General features: G+C 39.5%; 1 protein-coding gene across 1 annotated transcript in view; it reads right to left on the reverse strand.

Moving 5' to 3' along the window:
• Positions 1-21,629, reverse strand: part of LOC120105651 (patatin-like protein 3) — an 82,259-nt gene that overhangs the window by 44,476 nt on the left and 16,154 nt on the right. The window lies entirely within an intron of this gene.

A 21,629-nucleotide genomic window follows, 5' to 3' on the forward strand; every position in this document is an offset into this window, starting at 1 on the left:
GATGGATACTCTTACTTCATCACATTTACTGATGACTTATCAAGGTTCGGTTTTGTGTATCTAATGAAACATAAATCTGAAGCCTTTGATAAATTTAAAGAGTATCAAAGTATGGTCGAAAAACAAACTGGAAAGTGTATTAAAATCCTTCGATCTGATCGAGGAGGAGAATACCTTTCTAGTGAATTTTTAGACTATCTTAAATTAAAGGGTATACTTTCTGAATGGACACCTCCATATACGCCACAATTAAATGGTGTAGCTGAAAGAAGGAATCGTACCTTATTAGATATGGTACGGTCCATGATGTGCTTCACAAATCTTCCAATTTTCTTCTGGGGACATGCCCTAGAAACTGCTGCATTAGTATTAAATAGAGTACCATCTAAGTCTGTATCTAGCACTCCATATGAGATATGGAAAGGAAAGAAACCTAATCTTAAGTATCTTAAGATATGGGGTTGTCATGCTTATGTCAAAAGAAATTTTGGACATAAGCTAAGTGCTAGATCGGACAAATGTATATTTGTAGGTTATCCTAAAGACAGTTTAGGATATATCTTCTATAATCCTACCGAACAAAAGGTATTTGTTGCTAGGCATGCCACTTTCTTGAAAAAAGAGTTTTTTTTTAGAAAAGGGCAAGGATAGAAAAATTGAACTTGATGAAGTTCAAGACCTACAAGGTGAGACACATAATAATCCTCAACCAGATGTACCCATGGAAGAGGTGCAGCCACTACACACTACTCCTTTTCGAAGGTCAGAAAGAGTGCGAAATGCACCTGAGAGGTATGGATTTATCATTGAGAATGATGAAGCCCACATCGTTGATAACGATGACCCTCTGACCTATTCGGAAGCTGTCAAGAGTAGGGACTCTGAAAAATGGTTGGACGCCATGAAATCTGAGATAGATTCTATGTATACAAACCAAGTGTGGACTTTGGTTGATGCACCTGAGGGAGTGATTCCAATAGGGTGCAAATGGGTATACAAGAAGAAGATAGGAGCTGATGGCCAAGTAGAAACCTACAAGGCCAGGCTAGTGGCAAAAGGTTTCAGGCAAAAACAAGGCATTGATTATGATGAAACTTTTTTCGCCAGTAGCTATGCTCAAATCTATTCGAATTATGCTTGCTATAGCTGCATACTATGATTATGAGATCTGGCAGATGGATGTCAAAACCGCCTTCCTTAATGGTCACCTTGAGGAAGAGGTCTATATGACACAGCCAGAGGGATTTGTCTTAAGAGGGAGAGCAAATCAAGTATGTAGGCTTAAGAAATCCATTTATGGATTAAAGCAGGCATCTAGAAGTTGGAACATCCATTTTGACATGATAGTCAAAGAGTTTGGCTTCATTAAAAATATAGATGAACCTTGTGTGTACAAGAAGACTAGTGGGAGTGCTATTGTCTTCTTGATATTATATGTGGACGATATATTGGTCATTGGAAATGATGTTCCAATGATGCAATCGGTCAAGACTTGGCTATCAAAGAAATTTCCATGAAAGACTTGGGTGAAGCATCCTATATACTTGGTATAAGGATCTATAGAGATAGATCTAAAAGGATGCTAGGTTTGTCCCAGTCTAGGTATATTGATAATATGCTGAAGAGGTTCAACATGGATGGAAGTAAGAAAGGTTTCTTACCCATAGGACATGGCATACAACTCTCTAGGAAGATGTCTCCTAAGACATCTGAAGAGAGGAATAGAATGAGTTCTATTCCCTATGCTTCGGCAGTAGGGTCGATCATGTATGCTATGTTATGTACCAGGCCTGATGTAGCTTATGCCTTGGGTATGGTAAGTAGATTTCAGGCAGATTCCGGGGAGGATCATTGGAAAATTGTGAAAAGCATTCTCAAATACTTGAGAAGGACTAGAGATGTTTTTCTGATTTATGGAGGATCAGAATTGAAACTAGAAGGCTATTCAGATTCTAGCTTTCAATCTGATCCAGATGATAGCAAGTCAATCTCTGGATATATCTTCACTTTGAATGGTGGAGCTGTGAGTTGGAAAAGTTCCAAACAGCAAACTGTAGCTGACTCAACTACTGAGGCAGAATACATAGCTGTTAGTGAAGCTGCTAAGGAAGCAGTCTGGATGAAGAAGTTCATCACAGAGCTGGGTGTAGTTCCTGAGATTGCCGGACCAGTCCCAATTTATTGCGATAACACTGGAGCAGTTGCACAGGCTAAGGAACCAAGGTCTCATCATAGATCCAAGCACATTTTGAGACGCTTCCACCTTGTTCGAGAGATAATCGAAAGACAAGACGTCAAGATTGAACGAGTAGACACAAAGAACAATATAGCAGACCCATTTACTAAAGCTCTACCACAGCAGCAATTCAATCGTCACCTCGATTGTATGGGGTTAAAATATAAGGGCGATTGGCTTTAGTGCAAGTGGGAGATTGAAATAGTAGATGCCCTATAAGCCAATCATTTGATGGGTTTCTCTTTGTAATCCTCCAAATCATGTACTTTGACACTCGATATATATCAATAAAGGCATTGTGTTTCATCATTTGCTGCTTATCTATTTTATTATTGGATGATGAACCCTATAAATTAGGACATTGGTTTTAGGGTTATGATGAGATCATACCAGTGAGACCTAAAATCCTAAAATCCTAATTTAGAATATTCCCAGTCAAATTGGTATATTGAGTCGGGGATCAATATTACCAGAAAGACTGGCACATCTTATGTATGCTCAATGTAGAGGGTGATTGATCTCACAATCACTTGTGTGAGACACTAATACAAAGATGTAGGTGCTCATTAGAGGAATGAGTTCACTGAAATGACCAGCCATGAGAACATCTTATGGATTCTTACTTAATTATCAAAAGATGGTTCTCATAGTGGGAGTTGTGCAAGTGATCCTTAGACCTGAGATCACCATGGTACCTTGTGCACTTGAAGCTATGTTTTGGTTTACCCTCATTCACGATATTGCGTTGTGTACGGGGTATTCTGGATATGGTGGATTTTGTACGAAGGTTGTGAGTAGGTCAACAAGGAATCAGTCACTTCTAGTAAGAGAAGGTAACATCCTACTTACTCTAATCTTATGATGATTCAAGAAGCCTTTGATCAAAGCAAAATGAATATTAGAAAGAGTTTCTAATGTTTCATTGTTTGAATTATCATATAAAAGATTGAGAGAGACATGAATAAGTGATTGAGTTCGATATTGATCCATACTCGAGCACTTATTCAGGATGTAGTATGACTGAGGGATTGAATTGCACAGTAACTTTCCACTGAAGGGTATGTTTGGATTTGTCCAATACATTCCTCATCTTCCGAGTAGACATGATACGTTGCTAGACGTCAATCATGTCTTGTGGGTTGATCGGATCAAAGAGTTTGATTAGATCAAAGCATCAGAAAGGTTCTGATTGCTAAGTCAGGTTTAGCACTAAATTGAACCTAAATTGGATTAGAGGTATTCTAATCAGGTTAGGTCAACTTGCACCTGCACCTACTGCTGGCTAAGATAAGGAACCCAATGGGTCACACACAAGGGAATTGATCAAGGGTCTAATTGGATTAGATCATGTTTGCAAGATGAACATGCTAGCACGTGTTGCAAACCCTAGCTCCTGATTCAAATTAAATTCGAATATGATTCTTAGATTAGGTTGATCTAATATGATTAGATCATGACCTAATATGGGTTAGCCAAGAGTTGAAACCCATTTGGCTTTAATTAGACCTGATTTGATTAGGTTTAATATTTTCTTTAAGTTGGTTAAACCCAATTGGATTGGGTTTGATAGGGCCTTCACTTCTGGACCATTGGATCGCTTCCTGGATGAAGGATCTGGTCCACTGGTTGGCGCCTTCATCTGGACCATTGGATGGCTTCCTGGATGAAGGATCTGGTCCACTGGTTAGCGCCTGAATCTGGACCACTGGATGGCTCTCTGGATGAAAGATCTGGACCGTTGCTCAGCGCCTGAATCTGGACCACTGGATGGCTCTCTGGATGAAAGATCTGGACCGTTGCTCAGCGCCTGAATCTGGACCATCGGTGATGGCATCTTGCTTCTGGACCATTGGATGGCACCCTGGATGATGATGCCCTGATCTGGACCATTAGATGGCGCCTAGATCTGGACCATTGGCTTTGGTTCACTGCATTTGGGCCCTTGGATCATCAGGATTTAAGAGGGAGATGTGAGAAAGAAGTTGATACACCCTTCTCCTTAGCACCCCATCATGATGGGATGCATCTCTTGGCACATGCCTCATCATGATGAGGTGTGTGGATGGGATGCATCCCTTTATGATGCATCCCTCCATCTCTTATAAATAAGGAGGTGCCTTGGGGTTCTAAAGATCATCCAAGAAAAGGCCTCTCCTTCTCTCTCCCTTATCCCTTCTTTCTTACAAGCCTCTCTCTTTTGTCCTAACCCAAGACAAGAGGGTCTTCTTTAGGACAAAAAGGCTAGTGAATGTTTTAGAGGTAGAAAGGAAGAAGGAAGTGAAGAAAAATCAGCCAATTAAATCCTTTGGAAGGATTGAACAATTAGAATCAAGTTTTGGTGGAGCTAGAGTCTTGAACCCATTCTTGTGTGGATCAACATCGGAGGGTGAACATTTGGGCACCTTAGGACATCTTCAGATATATTGGATATAGCGTGATAGGTATTCTTCTATACCAAGATTATATTTTCTATATTATTTGGTTATACTATTAAGGCGATCTTGGCTTATTAGGGTTTCATATAATGGGTTTTATAAGAAAATTTTATAATTCCGTATCTTCCGCTGCGCCCTAGGGCACTGGAAAACCCTAACAAATAGAGCCTTATAGAGCCCAAGAGGAATACGGTCCACAACGGATGAATAGGGTCCAACATGACTCAAAAGGAGTACGGATCACAATGGGTGAATACGGCCCAACCGGGCACAAAATGGTCATGGACCAACAGGACCCAAAAGAGTTGTTTTCATCCCGATGCACTCACAAACAAGGAGTAAGGAGAAGAGAATGAAGAGAGAAAAACGGAAGAGGGAAGGAGAGGATCCGGCGGCGGCCGGCCTAGGCGGCCGCCAGCCAACCATCGGTGGCAGTAGTAGTCGATAGCTGCGGCGGCGGCCGACAAGAAGAGAGACACCGAGGACATTCTCGATTGGCGCAAAATAGGGAAATAGCTCAACAGAAGGAATAGAGAAGGGAGGGGAAACTCACCGGTGTGCGGCAGAGATGGAGGATTTCGGCCGTGACAGCTCGATTCGACGGTCAAGCGGCGGCTTTTGATGGCAAAGTGGATCTCAGAACAAGCGAAAATAGGAGAGAAAGATCTCGGGTGGTGGTCCTTGGCTGCGGCGGCAGACCGACCACCAAAGAAGGAGAAGAAGGAGGGAGGTGAGGGAGGAGAATGCTTGGCGGTGGATCAACCGCAGGGGGACGGGATTTTATAAGAGGGTTTCTAAATGGGATCGGCTCGTTCAGTGATGCGATTGTCATGGCAGTTGAGCAGGATCGACAACCGTTCAAGCGGCAATAAAGCTGCCACAGGGCTGCCGTAGATCCCGTCCCTGTTACGCTCGAGGAAGGCATAACAGAGGATCGCGATTGCGATCTTCTTTTCTGCCTTTTCTATCCAAATTGGATTGAAGTTGGTTGGGCCTGCCGACTTTAGTCCAATATGGCCCATTTCGGGCTGGTCTTACATTCTCTCCTCCTTAAGAAAATTTCGTCCTCGAAATTTGAAAAATCTAGGCATTCCAAATTTAGAAGATGTTCAGCTCATTGAGTACTATAAATCCAAGATCTCATTCTCCTCGATCAAAATTAGTGCGATAGGTAAATTAGGATCAATTATCAAAAATTTTATATAAACTAGCAAGATTAGCACTAGATAAGTGACTAACTAAAATTTAAGATTGAAATCATGATCTTGATGTAGGTTCACTCCAGCTCAGATTGGGATTGATTCATAACACGATCGATTAAAATTAATTGTATCTAGGATAGAAGTTGAAATAAAATGTATTCAATACAATTATTATGGTATGATCCAACAAAAGATAATGACGAACCTTAGAGTCAAATCATTATATGGTTAGGAATGTGATTCACAAAGTGAACATGTAATGATGGGCTTTAGACAACAATGTTCTATTTCCAAAAATGATTGACATCAAATCACAAGAGGAAGTCTGAGAAGGTAAGGTATTGATACCATGATTCAATATGTCACTAATCTACAAGAAATTGGCTTTGACACCGCACCACCGATGATTAGAATAGTGGTATTTTGACACCGTTGCCACCGGTGGTTAATAATAGTAGTTTTTGACACTTTGTGCGGCTCATGCCATTGAGTTACGTGGACATAGCCTATTGATTTTAGGATTACAGTACCAGTTTTTATGAAAGTGGTAATAAATTTTAAAAGAAAATATGTGTTATTGATGATTTAATTCCTAGTCAATATTTTATACTTTAATTAAATATTTGTTATGCTTTGATCTCACTCTAGGGTATTATGTTGCTTACTGGGCTGGTTTGCCTCATTATCATGTTTTCTCTATTTTCAGATCTAGATGCATGATTGTAAGAGACTGGGGAGTGCGTTAGATTTTTTAAAGATACCTTCAGTTGATAGCATTTTAGTCAGATTAGTTATAGTATTTAATTTGATTTATGTTATTAGTTAGCACATATTGACATATGTTACATTGGAACTTTGTAAGATTGATTTGAATAAATTATTAGTTAAATAGAATTTTAGGATTTATTGTTGCTTTGATATGATCTATAGCCTTGCATGCTTGTATGTCCCACCATACAGGTGTGTGGCATCTATTGCGTTCCATGTTTGGGGCATGACATATTTGGTCATATCATAGCTTAGGTTTAAGATTACTAGAGATCGTGATTGAAATAGTTATATTGGAGATTAACTTTTAAGATTCTAAGGGTCCGTCGAAAAGTTTGAAGAGAGGAAAAGGGAAGAGGGAAGGAGAGGATCCGACGGCGGCCGCCGGCCAACCATCGGTGGCAGTAGTAGTCGCTAGCTGCTGCGGCGGCCGACAAGAAGAGAGACACCGAGGACATTCTCGGTTGGCGCAAAATAGGGAAATAGCTCAACAGGAGGAATAGAGAAGGGAGGGGAAACTCACCGGTGTGCGGCAGAGATGGGGGATTTCAGCCATGACAGCTCGATTTGGCGGTCAAGCGGCAGCTTTCAATGGCGAAGTGGATCTCAGAACAAGCGAAAATAGGAGAGAAAGATCTCGGGTGGTGGTCCTTGGCTGCGGTGACACACCGACCACCAAAGAAGGAGGAGAAGGAGGGAGGTGAGGGAGGAGAATGCTCGGCGGTGGGTCAACCGCAGGGGGACGGGATTTTATAAGAGGGTTTCTAAATGGGATCGGCTCGTTCAGTGATGCGATTGTCATGGCAGTTGAGCGGGATCGACAGCCGTTCAAGCGGCCATAAAGCTGCCACAGGGCAGCCGTAGATCCCGTCCCTGTTACGCTCGAGGAAGGCATAATAGAGGATCACGATTGCGATCTTCTTTTCTGCCTTTTCTATCCAAATTGGATTGAAGTTGGTTGGGTCTGCCGACTTTAGTCCAATATGGCCCAATTCGGGCTGGTCTTACATTCTCTCCTCCTTAAGAAAATTTCGTCCTCGAAATTTGAAAAATCTAGGCATTCCAAATATAGAAGATGTTCAGCTCATTGAGTACTATAAATCCAAGATCTCATTATCCTCGATCAAAATTAGTGTGATAGGTAAATTTGGATCAATTATCAAAAATTTTATATAAACTAACAAGATTAGCACTAGATAAGTGACTAACTAAAATTTAAGATTGAAATCATGATGTTGATGTAGGCTCACTCCAGCTCAGATTGGGATTGATTCATAACACGATCGATTAAAATTAATTGTATCTAGGATAGAAGTTGAAATAAAATGGATTCAATACAATTATTATGGTATGATCCAACAAAAGATAATGACAAACCTTAGAGTCAAATCATTATATGGTTAGGAATGTGATTCACAAAGTGAACATGTAATGATGGGCTTTAGACAACAATGTTCTATTTCCAAAAATGATTGACATCAAATCACAAGAGCAAGTCTGAGAAGGTAAGGTATTGATACCATGATTCAATATGTCACTAATCTACAAGAAATTGGCTTTGGCACCGCACCACCGATGATTAGAATAGTGGTATTTTGACACCGTTGCCACCGGTGGTTAATAATAGTAGTTTTTGAAACTTTGTGCGACTCATGCTATTGAGTTACGTGGACATAGCCTATTGATTTTAGGATTACAGTACCAGTTTTTATGAAAGTGGTAATAAATTTTAAAAGAAAATATGTATTATTGATAATTTAATTCCCAGTCAATATTTTATACTTTAATTAAATATTTGTTATGCTTTGATCTCACTCTAGGGTATTATGTTGCTTACTGGGTTGGTTTGCCTCATTATCATGTTTTCTCTATTTTCAGATCTAGATGCATGATTGCAAGAGACTGGGGAGTGCGTTAGATTTTTTAAAGATACCTTCAGTTGATAGCATTTTAGTCAGATTAGTTATAGTATTTAATTTGATTTATGTTATTAGTTAGCACATATTGACATATGTTACATTGGAACTTTGTAAGATTGATTTGAATAAATTATTAGTTAAATAGAATTTTAGGATTTATTGTTGCTTTGATATGATCTATAGCCTTGCATGCTTGTATGTCCCACCATACAGGTGTGTGGCATCTATTGCGTTCCATGTTTGGGGCATGACATATTTGGTCTTATCATAGCTTAGGTTTAAGATTACTAGAGATCGTGATTGAAATAGTTATATTGGAGATTAACTTTTAAGATTCTTAGGGTCTGTCGAAAAGTTTGAAGAGAGGAAAAGGGAAGAGGGAAGGAGAGGATCCGGTGGCGGCCGCCGGCCAACCATCGGTGGCAGTAGTAGTCGCTAGCTGCTGCGGCGGCCGACAAGAAGAGAGACACCGAGGACATTCTCGGTTGGCGCAAAATAGGGAAATAGCTCAACAGGAGGAATAGAGAAGGGAGGGGAAACTCATCGGTGTGCGGCAGAGATGGGGGATTTCGGCCATGACAGCTCGATTTGGCGGTCAAGCGGCAGCTTTCAATGGCGAAGTGGATCTCAGAACAAGCGAAAATAGGAGAGAAAGATCTCGGGTGGTGGTCCTTGGCTGCGGCGACACACCGACCCCCAAAGAAGGAGGAGAAGGAGGTAGGTGAGGGAGGAGAATGCTCGGCGGTGGGTCAACCGCAGGGGGACGGGTTTTATAAGAGGGTTTCTAAATGGGATCGGCTCGTTCAGTGATGCGATTGTCATGGCAGTTGAGCGGGATCGACAGCCGTTCAAGCTGCCATTAAGCTGCCACAGGGCTGCCGTAGATCCCGTCCCTGTTACGCTCGAGGAAGGCATAGTAGAGGATCACGATTGCGATCTTCTTTTTTGCCTTTTCTATCCAAATTGGATTGAAGTTGGTTGGGTCTGCCGACTTTAGTCCAATATGGCCCAATTCGGGCTGGTATTACATTCTCTCCTCCTTAAGAAAATTTCGTCCTCGAAATTTGAAAAATCTAAGCATTCCAAATTTAGAAGATGTTCAGCTCATTGAGTACTATAAATCCAAGATCTCATTCTCCTCGATCAAAATTAGTGTGATCGGTAAATTTGGATCAATTATCAAAAATTTTATATAAACTAACAAGATTAGCACTAGATAAGAGACTAACTAAAATTTAAGATTGAAATCATGATGTTGATGTAGGTTCACTCCAGCTCAGATTGGGATTGATTCATAACACGATCGATTAAAATTAATTGTATCTAGGATAGAAGTTGAAATAAAATGGATTCAATACAATTATTATGGTATGATCCAACAAAAGATAATGACAAACCTTAGAGTCAAATCATTATATGGTTAGGAATGTGATTCACAAAGTGAACATGTAATGATGGGCTTTAGACAACAATGTTCTATTTCCAAAAATGATTGACATCAAATCACAAGAGCAAGTCTGAGAAGGTAAGGTATTGATACCATGATTCAATATGTCACTAATCTACAAGAAATTGGCTTTGACACCGCACCACCGATGATTAGAATAGTGGTATTTTGACATCGTTGCCACCGGTGATTAATAATAGTAGTTTTTGACACTTTGTGCGACTCATGCCACTGAGTTACGTGGACATAGCCTATTGATTTAGGATTATAGTACCAGTTTTTATGAAAGTGGTAATAAATTTTAAAAGAAAATATGTATTATTGATGATTTAAATCCCAGTCAATATTTTATACTTTAATTAAATATTTGTTATGCTTTGATCTCACTCTAGTGTATTATGTTGCTTACTGGGCTGGTTTACCTCATTATCATGTTTTCTCTATTTTCAGATCTAGATGCATGATTGCAAGAGACTGGGGAGTGCGTTAGATTTTTTAAAGATACCTTCAGTTGATAGCATTTTAGTCAGATTAGTTATAGTATTTAATTTGATTTATGTTATTAGTTAGCACATATTGACATATGTTACATTGGAACTTTGTAAGATTGATTTGAATAAATTATTAGTTAAATAGAATTTTAGGATTTATTGTTGCTTTGATATGATCTATAGCCTTGCATGCTTGTATATCCTACCATATAGGTGTGTGGCATCTATTGCGTTCCATGTTTGGGGCATGACATATTTGGTCGTATCATAGCTTAGGTTTAAGATTACTAGAGATCGTGTTTGAAATAGTTATATTGGAGATTAACTTTTAAGATTCTTAGGGTCCGTCGAAAAGTTTGAGAGATGGGTCGATGGGTCGAAATTAGGCAATGAGACAAATGCCTTTTTGTTATTGATAGATTTGTGTTATGTTATCTAAATTTTGAGATGTTTGAATCAAAATGCTAGCTAACTTTTCTTATAGCCATAGTTTGAATAAGCTGGTTGGAAATTCTCTCAGGGTAACAATTTGTATTTCTTGTTATGATTAACTAGATTTTGACTAAATTAAGTGAAGTAGTATTGGTCATGGAATATTATCGTGCTATATATGTGATTTTGGAAGTTCAACTTGATGAGGGTATTTTGATGTTACTTCTAGCTTGAAGTTAATTATTTTGGTGGCAAGTTAAGGTTCATTTATAAAATATTGTTTAAGGTTTGGGCTAGAAAATATTTTATGATATTCATTGAAATATTCTTCGAGGATTGAAATCTATATATAGATCATGCATGAAACTCCTATGTAGAAGAAAAATATATTTAGGATGAGACTCTAGAATTTTTCTTTAGCTTTACCTAAAATTTGAAATTTTAGATCTTTTCAAATTACAATGCAGATTGGTATTTTGTTCGCAAGTTATTTCATAAATTATGAGAAAGTGTGGTGGTTTGAATTATTTTATAATTGGTCAACAATATTAACTCTATGATTTGATGGTTTTCCTTGTTAAGGAGAATTTCCTTGTCAAAGAAAAGGAATAGTGTTTTGATTCTTGACTGATAAGGATATTATTGTGTTATCAATAGGATCTTCTATCTAGTATGTTAAAAAAAAGGGGCTATTACTAACAGGATGAAACAGTTAATAAATCTATGTTGTCTTCAGTAGATACTCTAAGTTAATGTATATTGGTCTCTTTGTTTCAGATAGTCTAGTGGATTTACAAAATCATGAATGTTTGCAATATTGCAAATAAAAATATTTCTCTTATTAGAGGAATTGATTTGAATGTAATATCATAGTGCTTATATCTTGGTGAAATTTTTTGTAAATCTTTGAACCAAATTATTACATTTTTGTGAAAAAAATTATAAATCAAGGCCATGGGTTGATCATGGATTCTGTATCACTATAGGAGAAATGCTAGTGGAATTTCATGAGAGGCCTCAATGAGTTTAATCTATAAGATAAGATTCGAAAAGGTTGAATATGCTTATGAGTGAGTTAATCTAGGATTAATTTGTTGGAGCATCAAATTAGTATTCTTAAAAGAGAGATCAATATCAAATTGTATAATGGACTTGTTAAGGGAATCTAGGGTTGGCTTAGCTCAAATTGGACCTAGAATATTATTACTTGATCATACAATGGTGCAAATATGGCAATTATCTCGAGGGTTAATCATGATCTAGTATGCTTAGAAAGTAAGGAAAAAATTTTGCTTGGGTATTATCAAAAAAAATGATGATGATCTGGGTCATTAAGAAATTTTGGAGAATATTGATCAAAGTTGCGCAGTAAAAGTACAGTGGAGTGAGTCATTTTAAACTGGTCAAAAATATTGATAGTATTTTGTAATATATTATGATCGAAAACTAGATTTTTTAATAACAAGGATTTTGTTAATAAGAGAAGGTGAATACTGTTGATTCTCAGGTTAATCAAGATATGACTATGTTATCTCTTTGATATGTTCTTCTATTATTGGTATGATAAAGAAAATTTTGAGCATTTCATGACTAGGAGGAGTTGATCATTAATTAAACATGATCTAAATTTTTAAGTATCCAAATAAGTCATGTGTTAGTTGTTCCCTCTTTATGATTTATAAATTTAAGTTAAATTTTAAGCCTTGTGACATATTGAATCATGGTATCAATACTATGCCTTCTCGGACTTGCTCTTAAAATATGATGCCAATCATTTTTGCTTGTTCGTCAACGACTTGGATATATACCGACTCTCCAATTTCGACCAGATTGCTACCGGAGATTTCTCGTCCATGACATAATACATCACGTTATCAGCCAGACAAAATCGTATATTTGAAACAGCCTTCGCCTCCAATTCCTTCCACTCTGCATCACCCATGTCATCGGGTTTCTTTCCATACAGGGCTTTCACCATACCCTGCAATACTAACAGATCTTTTACCCTTCTCTATCATAGCCTGAAATTTCTAGTTCCATCAAACTTTATCACATCGAACTTCGCAGAAGATATCCCTGCCATCTTATCTTTTTGCAAAAAAAAATAGAGAAAATTAAGATATGATGAAAAATAAAAATACCAAATAATGCTTCTTTTCTTAGGATCTATCCACGGACGGCCGCAGACGCGCGTTGGCCCCGGCACGGGTGCAGATGGTGCTCGTCAGAGATTCCTCTCGGATCTGATGCGTGCGGCGGTGGAGATGCGGCAGAAGTTCTCTCTTTCTAGCCGTAGATAGCGTCAGGGAAACGCTCCCTCCTCCTTGCCATGTTAAGTAGATTAAAATATGTATTTTTGATATTCTTGTAAATAAGTTAATTGGGACATATAATTTGTTTTGAATAATGGTTTTGAAAAATTTGACTAGGTAACTTATAAAAATTCGTTTGTATATATTCAACATATCTATGGTTTAGTCTTGCCAATGGGGATTATATATTGGCCTGGTTGATTTGGAACTTGAGAAACTAGTTTCAACACTGCACCACTTGTGATTAAAATAGTGGTATCTAGGCATTATTTGTTATTTTTTATCCACTATCTAACCCATGCCACTAGATTTTGAGGCCATAGCCAAATGTTGGATTTAGTATCAATTTATGAATAGTATACTTTTAAAAAAGAAAAGTATTATTCATTGATATTTAATAAGAATAGAATTTTCTCTAGTTAATGATATATTATTATGTTTGATTTGCTATATGTTAACATACTCTGACCCACTCTGAAGTGTTATGTTGCTTACTAGGTTGGTGTAGATCATTATTTTTTGTTTCTCTATTTTTTAGATTTTGATCCATGATTGATTGTGAGACTTAAGGGAACCCACTCGATTGTTGGAACCATTTAGTAAATCTTAATTTTCCAAGATTGAGATCATTTTATTATTGATTTGAAATTATTATGAAATGATTAGATTTATTTTTTAGATAGCTTTGCATGTCAGTTTGGTTCACTTTGTAGGTATGTGGTATATGTTATGTACTTAGTTTGGAGAGTGATGGAAACAATGGTATCAAAGCTTATATTTAAAATCACTAGGGGTTGTGATAGATCATGACAGAAATAGTGAAATGAGAGCTTAGGTTCAAGGATTCTTAGGACTAGTTACAAAGGTTTAGAGTTGGGTAGAAATTAGGATATGAGATAGCTCTGTTTGGTTTTTTGTTCATAATTTTGTGTAATTTTGTCCGAATATTATCATGATGCTTATTTTATTTTTGGTGAAATTAAAAACGCAACCCTGTTGTGTCCTTAGCCAAAGAGTAGATAGTTAATTGGACGTTCTTAGGGTGGAGTCCCTGTTAAACCAATGGATGAGATCCTGTAGGATTAGAAACACTTGAATTAGAATGTGGACTCTAGTATTCAATAAGAAGTGGCAGTTGATCAGTCAGCTGCAAATCCACCAATCTTGATCTATAGTTCCACAAGGGAACTTAACTTGGAATTAGGATTGAGTGCTTGAACTAATTTATGAGGTTATGGGGCTAGTACGTCAATAGAGAGCTACCTCAGCAGTCCCCACATCTAGTGCAATTGAATACTAGTCCATCTAAGTGTAGGAGTATAGTAAAGTTCAAGAAGATGGCTACTCTAGCCTCTAAGGGTACTACTAATCCGTATGAGATTGAGGCTTGGATTTATAAGATGGCGAAAGCTTTTAGGGCAATAGAGTGCACTGATAAGAAAAAGATTAGATTTGCTATTTATATGCTTCAAGATAGAGCTCACCATTGATGAAAGTCTGTGGAGCGTACACTGACTTCTGGTTATAGGCCAGTTACCTGACAATGATTTTGCACCATCCTCTATTCTAAGTATTTCCCATCTAGCTGGTTGAGGGAATTGGAAAGAGAATTCCTTGATTTGTCATTGGAAGGAATGATCGTGGATGAATATGAGGCCGACTTGATAGGCTATCTTGATTCGCTCCTACCCTAGTTGCTGATGATGAGTCTAGGATGAGAAGATTTGGCAAACGATCGAAACTATATATTCGAAGGGGTCTTGCTCTAGTGCACTTAGCAAATTGATGATCTAATAGACAAGGATAAGAACATGGAGATTATTTCAAAGGAAACCTAATACAAAGGAGAGAAGCAAAAGATAAGGGGTAGAGATTCTAATGCTCTCAGAGGTCAAGGTGGACAGCATTTTGGGAGAGCTACAAAATTTTGAGCAACTAAGGGCTCTCAATATTCATCTAGTTTATGTCAGGAGAAACAAGGGTTTTATGGTAGGATTAATCAATAGAATAAGCTTAAGCGTGATAAGTGCTAAATAATACATAAATTAATATCTTATTCATAGCACTTATCATTATTTTAATTCACATATTTTGTAAATTCAACTAAAAAATTGTGTTATCTTCATCATTGCATTATTAAAAATAATTCGATTTTGCTTGATTTTATTGGTCCATCTAATGTATGCAGGTCGAATCAAATTCATCTGGGATGACCCCTAAACCCAAATCGCATGCACCCCATGAATTGGATCTTTCCAACCAATTAGAGTCGACCCCAATTTTCATTTCTCAGCACGCGCCATCCCAAACAATTTATTTTCATAAATCCAGACAAGTCTTCCTCCTTCACTCCCCATGTATCCAAACTTCCCAATTTCCTTTTCAACACATGGCCACCCCAAGGTTCACTTGTCTTCTCCCGTGCTCCGTGCCTTATCCAAGCTACACTACCACAATTCCAATTGCAAGCCATCTCAGCCATTCATCTTGCTTCCACGTAATTCCTCCCACACATCACAGCCTCTTGGATTAACCCAACCAACCGTGACCGACCTCCCATCCGAAGAACAAGCCTTCCATGCCAATATTCCCCTGTTTCACATCCATTTGTAATCACACTCATCCCGACTACCTTCCACGTCTCCTCCCAGATTTTATCTTTCCATCATATCTTCATCCCAGCAACCACCGCTTATTCCATCTCCACGGGATAAACTCAAATCCCATCTTCCGGCTCAAATCTCCGGTTCCCAGCCAACTCCACGAATTCCCAGCTCCATCCTTGCGAGCTTCACGGCATCCAGCTTATCCCCTGCATCCAAGAGAATCCACCCTTCATCCCATTGTGATCCATCCTCACCCTGAGCCATATCCTCCTTCCGGATCACATCTCCAAGCATCTCAACATTCCGAGATCCTCCCAAACGAAACAAAGTTCTCCACATCTTCCTTTACTTCGGAATTAAGTTCCAGATTCGTCTAAGCTTCTTCCCTTCCGGATGAGAACCAAGCTAACCTTCTTCCGGATTAATCCCAAGATCCCAGCTGCCAGCCGCCCCCCTGCATCCACGAATGAGTTCCAAGCAAGCTTCATCTTATGGATCATATCCTCTGCTCCCCAACTTCCCAGCATTTGGATTAACAAATCATCCTTCTCGTCCGTGATCCACCTTCATCCCAATCTGGATTCCTTCTCAGCCACATCAAGTTAACAACAGCATCCTCATCCTCTTCCTCCGAGATCTTCTCACACACTCACAGTCGAATGATCCCAACTAGATTCCGCTAGTTCCCAGCCTTCCTATCATCATCCAAGCCTCATCCTCTTCTCCGAATAACATCCAAGATTTATCCCAGCTCCCCTGTTCCGGATCAACCTCATCCGCAAGCCATTCCAAGCTTCAACAGCATCACTCCACTGTTCGCATAGGATCCAGCTCCATTCTCCCACGGATAATCCTAGCATCCCAACCGTTCTTCTTCACAGAAATAAAACAGAGCATCTTCTCACGTTCACCATCCGCATGAATCTAGCTCACATCTCGTTCGTGATTCACTCATATCCCAGCAGTTCCAACGTCTTCCCATTCTCCAGCGTCCGGATGTTCCATGATTCAAACTTCCATAGCCAGCCTTTATCCCGTATCAAGCCGTTCACAGCTCTAAACCCTCTGTTACAGGCAAATCCAGCCATTCCCGAGCCTCTTCTCATTCCGGATTGATCCTATCATCCATAGGTTTAGGTGTTCATTCCGAAGCTAGATCCCATGATCTTCGGATCAAACTCTCTCACCTTCTTCCACGGATCCGGCTCACTCATCTCTCATCCTTATCCAAGCAATATCCCCTGCTTCAGTGGAACAGAGGCGAGTCTTCCCATCGTGAGCTTCCGCGTCTTCTCCATGGTTCATACTCATCTCCTCCTAACCTCCTTCGGAATCTACCCACTTGCCACCCTTCAATGGATCAGAACTCAACAGTCTGCGGATCCAGCCCACAGCTCAGCCTCCTCCAATGCCCGGATCGGCTCATGCTTTATCCACCCATTCGGAACAGCCACAAGGAAGAGAGAGAGAGATGGGCTGCCTATATAAGGGAGGACTTCTGATTAGAGGAAGGCATTCCCTCTTCCCCCACCGGGGGCTGCTCCCATCATCTCTCGGAGGCCAAATCCCACGGGAAGAAGAAGAATAAAGAGTGAGAGAATAGTTTGGGATATTGTGGGAAGAAAAGAGATGAAATGCTAAGGAAGTTCCCACCGAATCCAGTGCAGGGAGAAGACAGAGAAAGGAAGGAGATAGCCGTGATGGGAGTCCTCTACATCGCTGCTGTCGCCCACAAATCTATGGAAGGCTGATCTTCTCTCTAGGGCCGGATGCAGCCTTAACAAAGGGCCAAGGGTTTTATATTTTTGATTTCTATTCTTGGAGTTGTATAAATTTTATGTTGTTCTTAATGAATATTTTATTTCATCTCATATTTAATTTCTGTGATTTTAAATATGATGTTTATACAACTATTTTTCATGATCACTAAGTAAACATAAGATAGTCCATGCTTAGGGAAGATGCAGTGTCCTGCCACATTAGTTTAGGATAGACATTTCATGCCAACTGAAGATGGATTATTCCTAAATTACTTTTGTGAATTTCTATTTAAATGCTTATTAGGCTTGTAGTCAATTTGCATGTTAATCCAAGAATAAATTGAAATATAATTAACCCTTTTTCCGATGTTAGTGGTGAATTCCTTGCCCTAGGTTCTTTCAAACTGATATCATTTTAATTGCATTTTCTTTATTCAATTCCTTAGTTTAATTTTCTTCACCAACTCTTCCTTTTAAATATTTTTATTTTTAAGAAAACAACTATACCCCAATCACTGTGGTTCGATACCCGTAATCACTATCCTACCAGATACGTGCTATTGCGTGGTCTTTAAAGTTGACTATCAAAGCATGCCATGTGTGATGGCGTCCACAAGACCAAAAACTGTAGGTGTGTATTTGGAGCTCGCTTCAAGTGTGACCAGGAGGACCATAGATATCTATGAGTGCCCCAAAATATTTTAGGGTCTCAATCAGAAATAAGACGCCAAATAACTAAGACACAGCTAGTGCATGATTCTGTTGTTCGGATACCTATCGCTCAAGCTCAGGTATCTTAGACATCTTCTTAGGGGCAACAAAGTAGAGGGGAGGGAGGGTGGGGGGAGTCGCTGATAAGTGTTAAATAATGTATATATTTAACTATTTTACACAGCACTTATCATTATTTTCTTTGCACATATTTTAAATTTAACATAAGAAATGTATTCCCCTTCATCATTGCATTATTAAAAATAATTCGATTTTGCTTGATTTTATTGGTCCATCTAATGTATGCAGGTTGAATCAAATTTATCTGGGATGACCCCTAAACCCAAATCGCATGCACCCCATGAATCGGATCTTCCCAACCAATTAGAGTCGACCCCAATTTTCATTTCTCAGCACGTGCCATCCCAAACAATTTATTTTCATGAATCCAAACAAGTCTCTCTCCTTCACTCCCCACGTATCCAAACTTCCTAATTTCCTTTTCAACAAATGGCCACCCCAAGTTCACGTATTTTCTCCCATGTTCCGTGTCCTAGCCATATCTAAGCTACTCTACCGCAACTCCAACTGCAAGTCATCTCAGCCATTCATCACAGATCCACGACTCGTTCCATCCTTATCCCGTATTTAACTAAATTTCCATGCTTCCCACATCCACATTGCGCCCATGTCTTCGCAGTTCAAAGACATCCTCCCAGATTTCGTCCGCAATCATCCCACGATTTGGCTGTATCCCGTTCGAATCAAACACTCCATCCAAGCTTCACGGAACAGAGCATCCTCTCACGGGATAAACTCAACGTCCCAACTCATCTCCCCTTCATCCCGTGTGCATGCCATTAGGACCCAAGGAACAGATTCTGCATCCCCTGCATCCGCAACATCCCAAACTTCCACACATGGATCCCAACCTTCTTCTCATTCCAGATTGAATTTAGCTTTCCATCACCCACGGATAAGCCCAAATCCAGCACTCCATCCTATTATCCTTATCCTGTAATCACCCAGATCTCTCATCATCTCATCTGCATCTCCCCAACTTCTTCCGCTAGATCCCAGCAAGGATGAGCCTTCCGAACTCCCAGATTTCATCCAAGCATCCGTTCGAGCTCCCTTGTTTCATGCATCTTAATCTCCCGCGTGAATCCCAAACGTATCTCTCCCATGTCATGGCTTCTGATCCCTCTTCCCAGACTTTACGGAAACAAAACAGAGCAGTTTCCTTTCCTCCCGTATCCACAGATCACGCCTTCCACGGATAACTCCCAGCATCCTCATCTTCTTCCCGTTTCTTCCCAAGTTTATCCTCCCGAGATAGAGCCGAATCCTCTTCGCCCGGATTCGTTCTAGAGAGCTCCCAAACATCCGCAGCCAATCCCATTCAAATCAAGCATTCCATCCAGCCGCTTGCATCCTTATCCCTTCTTCGGAACAAATCCCAGCTCCCCTGTTCCCAGCGGAACAAATCTTACCATGTTCACGCATGCATTCCGAGTGCATCTAGACTCTTCCACATCCTTCCCAGCTGCCAGCCGAGTCCTAAGCACCCAGTTCCAGCATCCGTGGATAAGCTTCCAAGGATTAAGCCAAACGTGATCAGCTCCCAACGTCCGGATTGGATCTTCTCAAGAGACTCACCCACGTCCGCGGAACAGAGGCCGTTCCTCTCCCTTTATCTTCTCACTCGGAAGAATATATCTGGAGGTTGATAACAGAGGCTGTGAAAGCTATAAAAGGGAGTCAATGCAGGAAGGCTAGAGGCATTCTTCTTCCCCACCGGGGACCATCGCATCATCATCTCCTTCATCCTCTCACGCTGCACCATGCCTTCTTCCCCACCGAAGGAAGCCGGGTTGATCGGATGAAGCTTGGGTTTGGTTCCACATCTCCTCATAGGCCAAGTTCCCACGGGAAGAAGAAGAAATAAAAGGAGGGAGAGAAGTTTGGGTGTTTTGGGAATATTTCCCAAAGGAAGAAATAATGAAGGAAGGAATGGGAGCCCGCTGCTGTGCTGCTGCTGCCGTCCACCACTGCATGGAAGCCTAAACTCTTCACTAGGGCCAAATGGAGCCCTAACAAAGGGACACGGGTTTTATGTATTTAATTTTATATTCTTGAAGTTGTATGAATCCTCTTACTCTTAAATGAATATTTTTCCTGCATCTCATATTTAATCTCTATGATTTTAAATATAATGTTCGTACAACTATTTTTCATGATCACGGAGTAAGTATAAAGATCACCCATGCTTAGAGAAGATGCAGTGTCCCGCCACATTAGTATAGGGTAGACATTTCATGCCGACCAAAGATGGATGTTCCTAAATTACTTTTGTGAGATTTTTATTTGAATGCTTATTAGGCTTGTAGTCAATTTGCATGTTAATCCAAGAATAAATTAAAATATAATTAACCCTTGTTCCGATGTTAGTGGTGAATTCCTTGCCCTAGGTTTTTTCCAAACTGATATCATTTTAATTGTATTTCTTATTAAATTGCTTAGTTTAATAGTCTTCACAAATTTTTCTTTTCAAATATTTATTTTAAAAAGAAAAACAACTGTACCCCAATCCCTGTGGATCGATACCTGTAATCACTATTCTACCAGATACGTGCTATTGCGTGGTCTTTAAAGTTGACTATCAGTCGCGCACTTATGGATGTTGTCTATCTGTTAACTCAGTGGGATTTATAAGCATCCAACACCATGGAAGTCTATTATAAATCTAAAATTTTGAATCTTTTTAGTTTTAATGTAGAATAGTATTTTGATAAGAAATTATTTAGGGAACTCAAAGAATTTTCTAGATTGGATTAGAGTACATAGAGGAAGTATAATGGTTGAGTTATTCTGAAGTTAGTTAGAAATAATAACACCGACAATGAATGTTATGATGGAAGACTTAATTTCAACTTCCTAGTAAAGCCCTATAAGAGATACATTATAATTATTTTAGGTTTAGGGTATGTTAAATTTCATCCTCAAAATTTCATTAAGAAAAGGGGGAAGGATGTGATACCCGACCTATGATCGCAGCCAAGACAACTTGAATCTTGGGTCCACCTGTTTAAGCGGTGCCCCTTCATTCGAATAAACAAGAGAAACGTGCTTTGTTGAAAATAGAGCACACTCCTTTTTCTGCAGGCGTCCACCACTCTCACTCCCTCTCTTTCCTTCTCCCATCATGATTGCCCGCTGAGCCATGCTACTCTTCTTCCATGCCTCTTCCTTCTCTCATGTGCCAAGTTTTCTATTGCTCTCTCCCTCCCACTCGCCTCCCTCCTTAAAT

Source organism: Phoenix dactylifera, unplaced genomic scaffold, assembly GCF_009389715.1.
Source record: "Phoenix dactylifera cultivar Barhee BC4 unplaced genomic scaffold, palm_55x_up_171113_PBpolish2nd_filt_p 000333F, whole genome shotgun sequence".
NCBI lineage: Eukaryota > Viridiplantae > Streptophyta > Magnoliopsida > Arecales > Arecaceae > Phoenix > Phoenix dactylifera.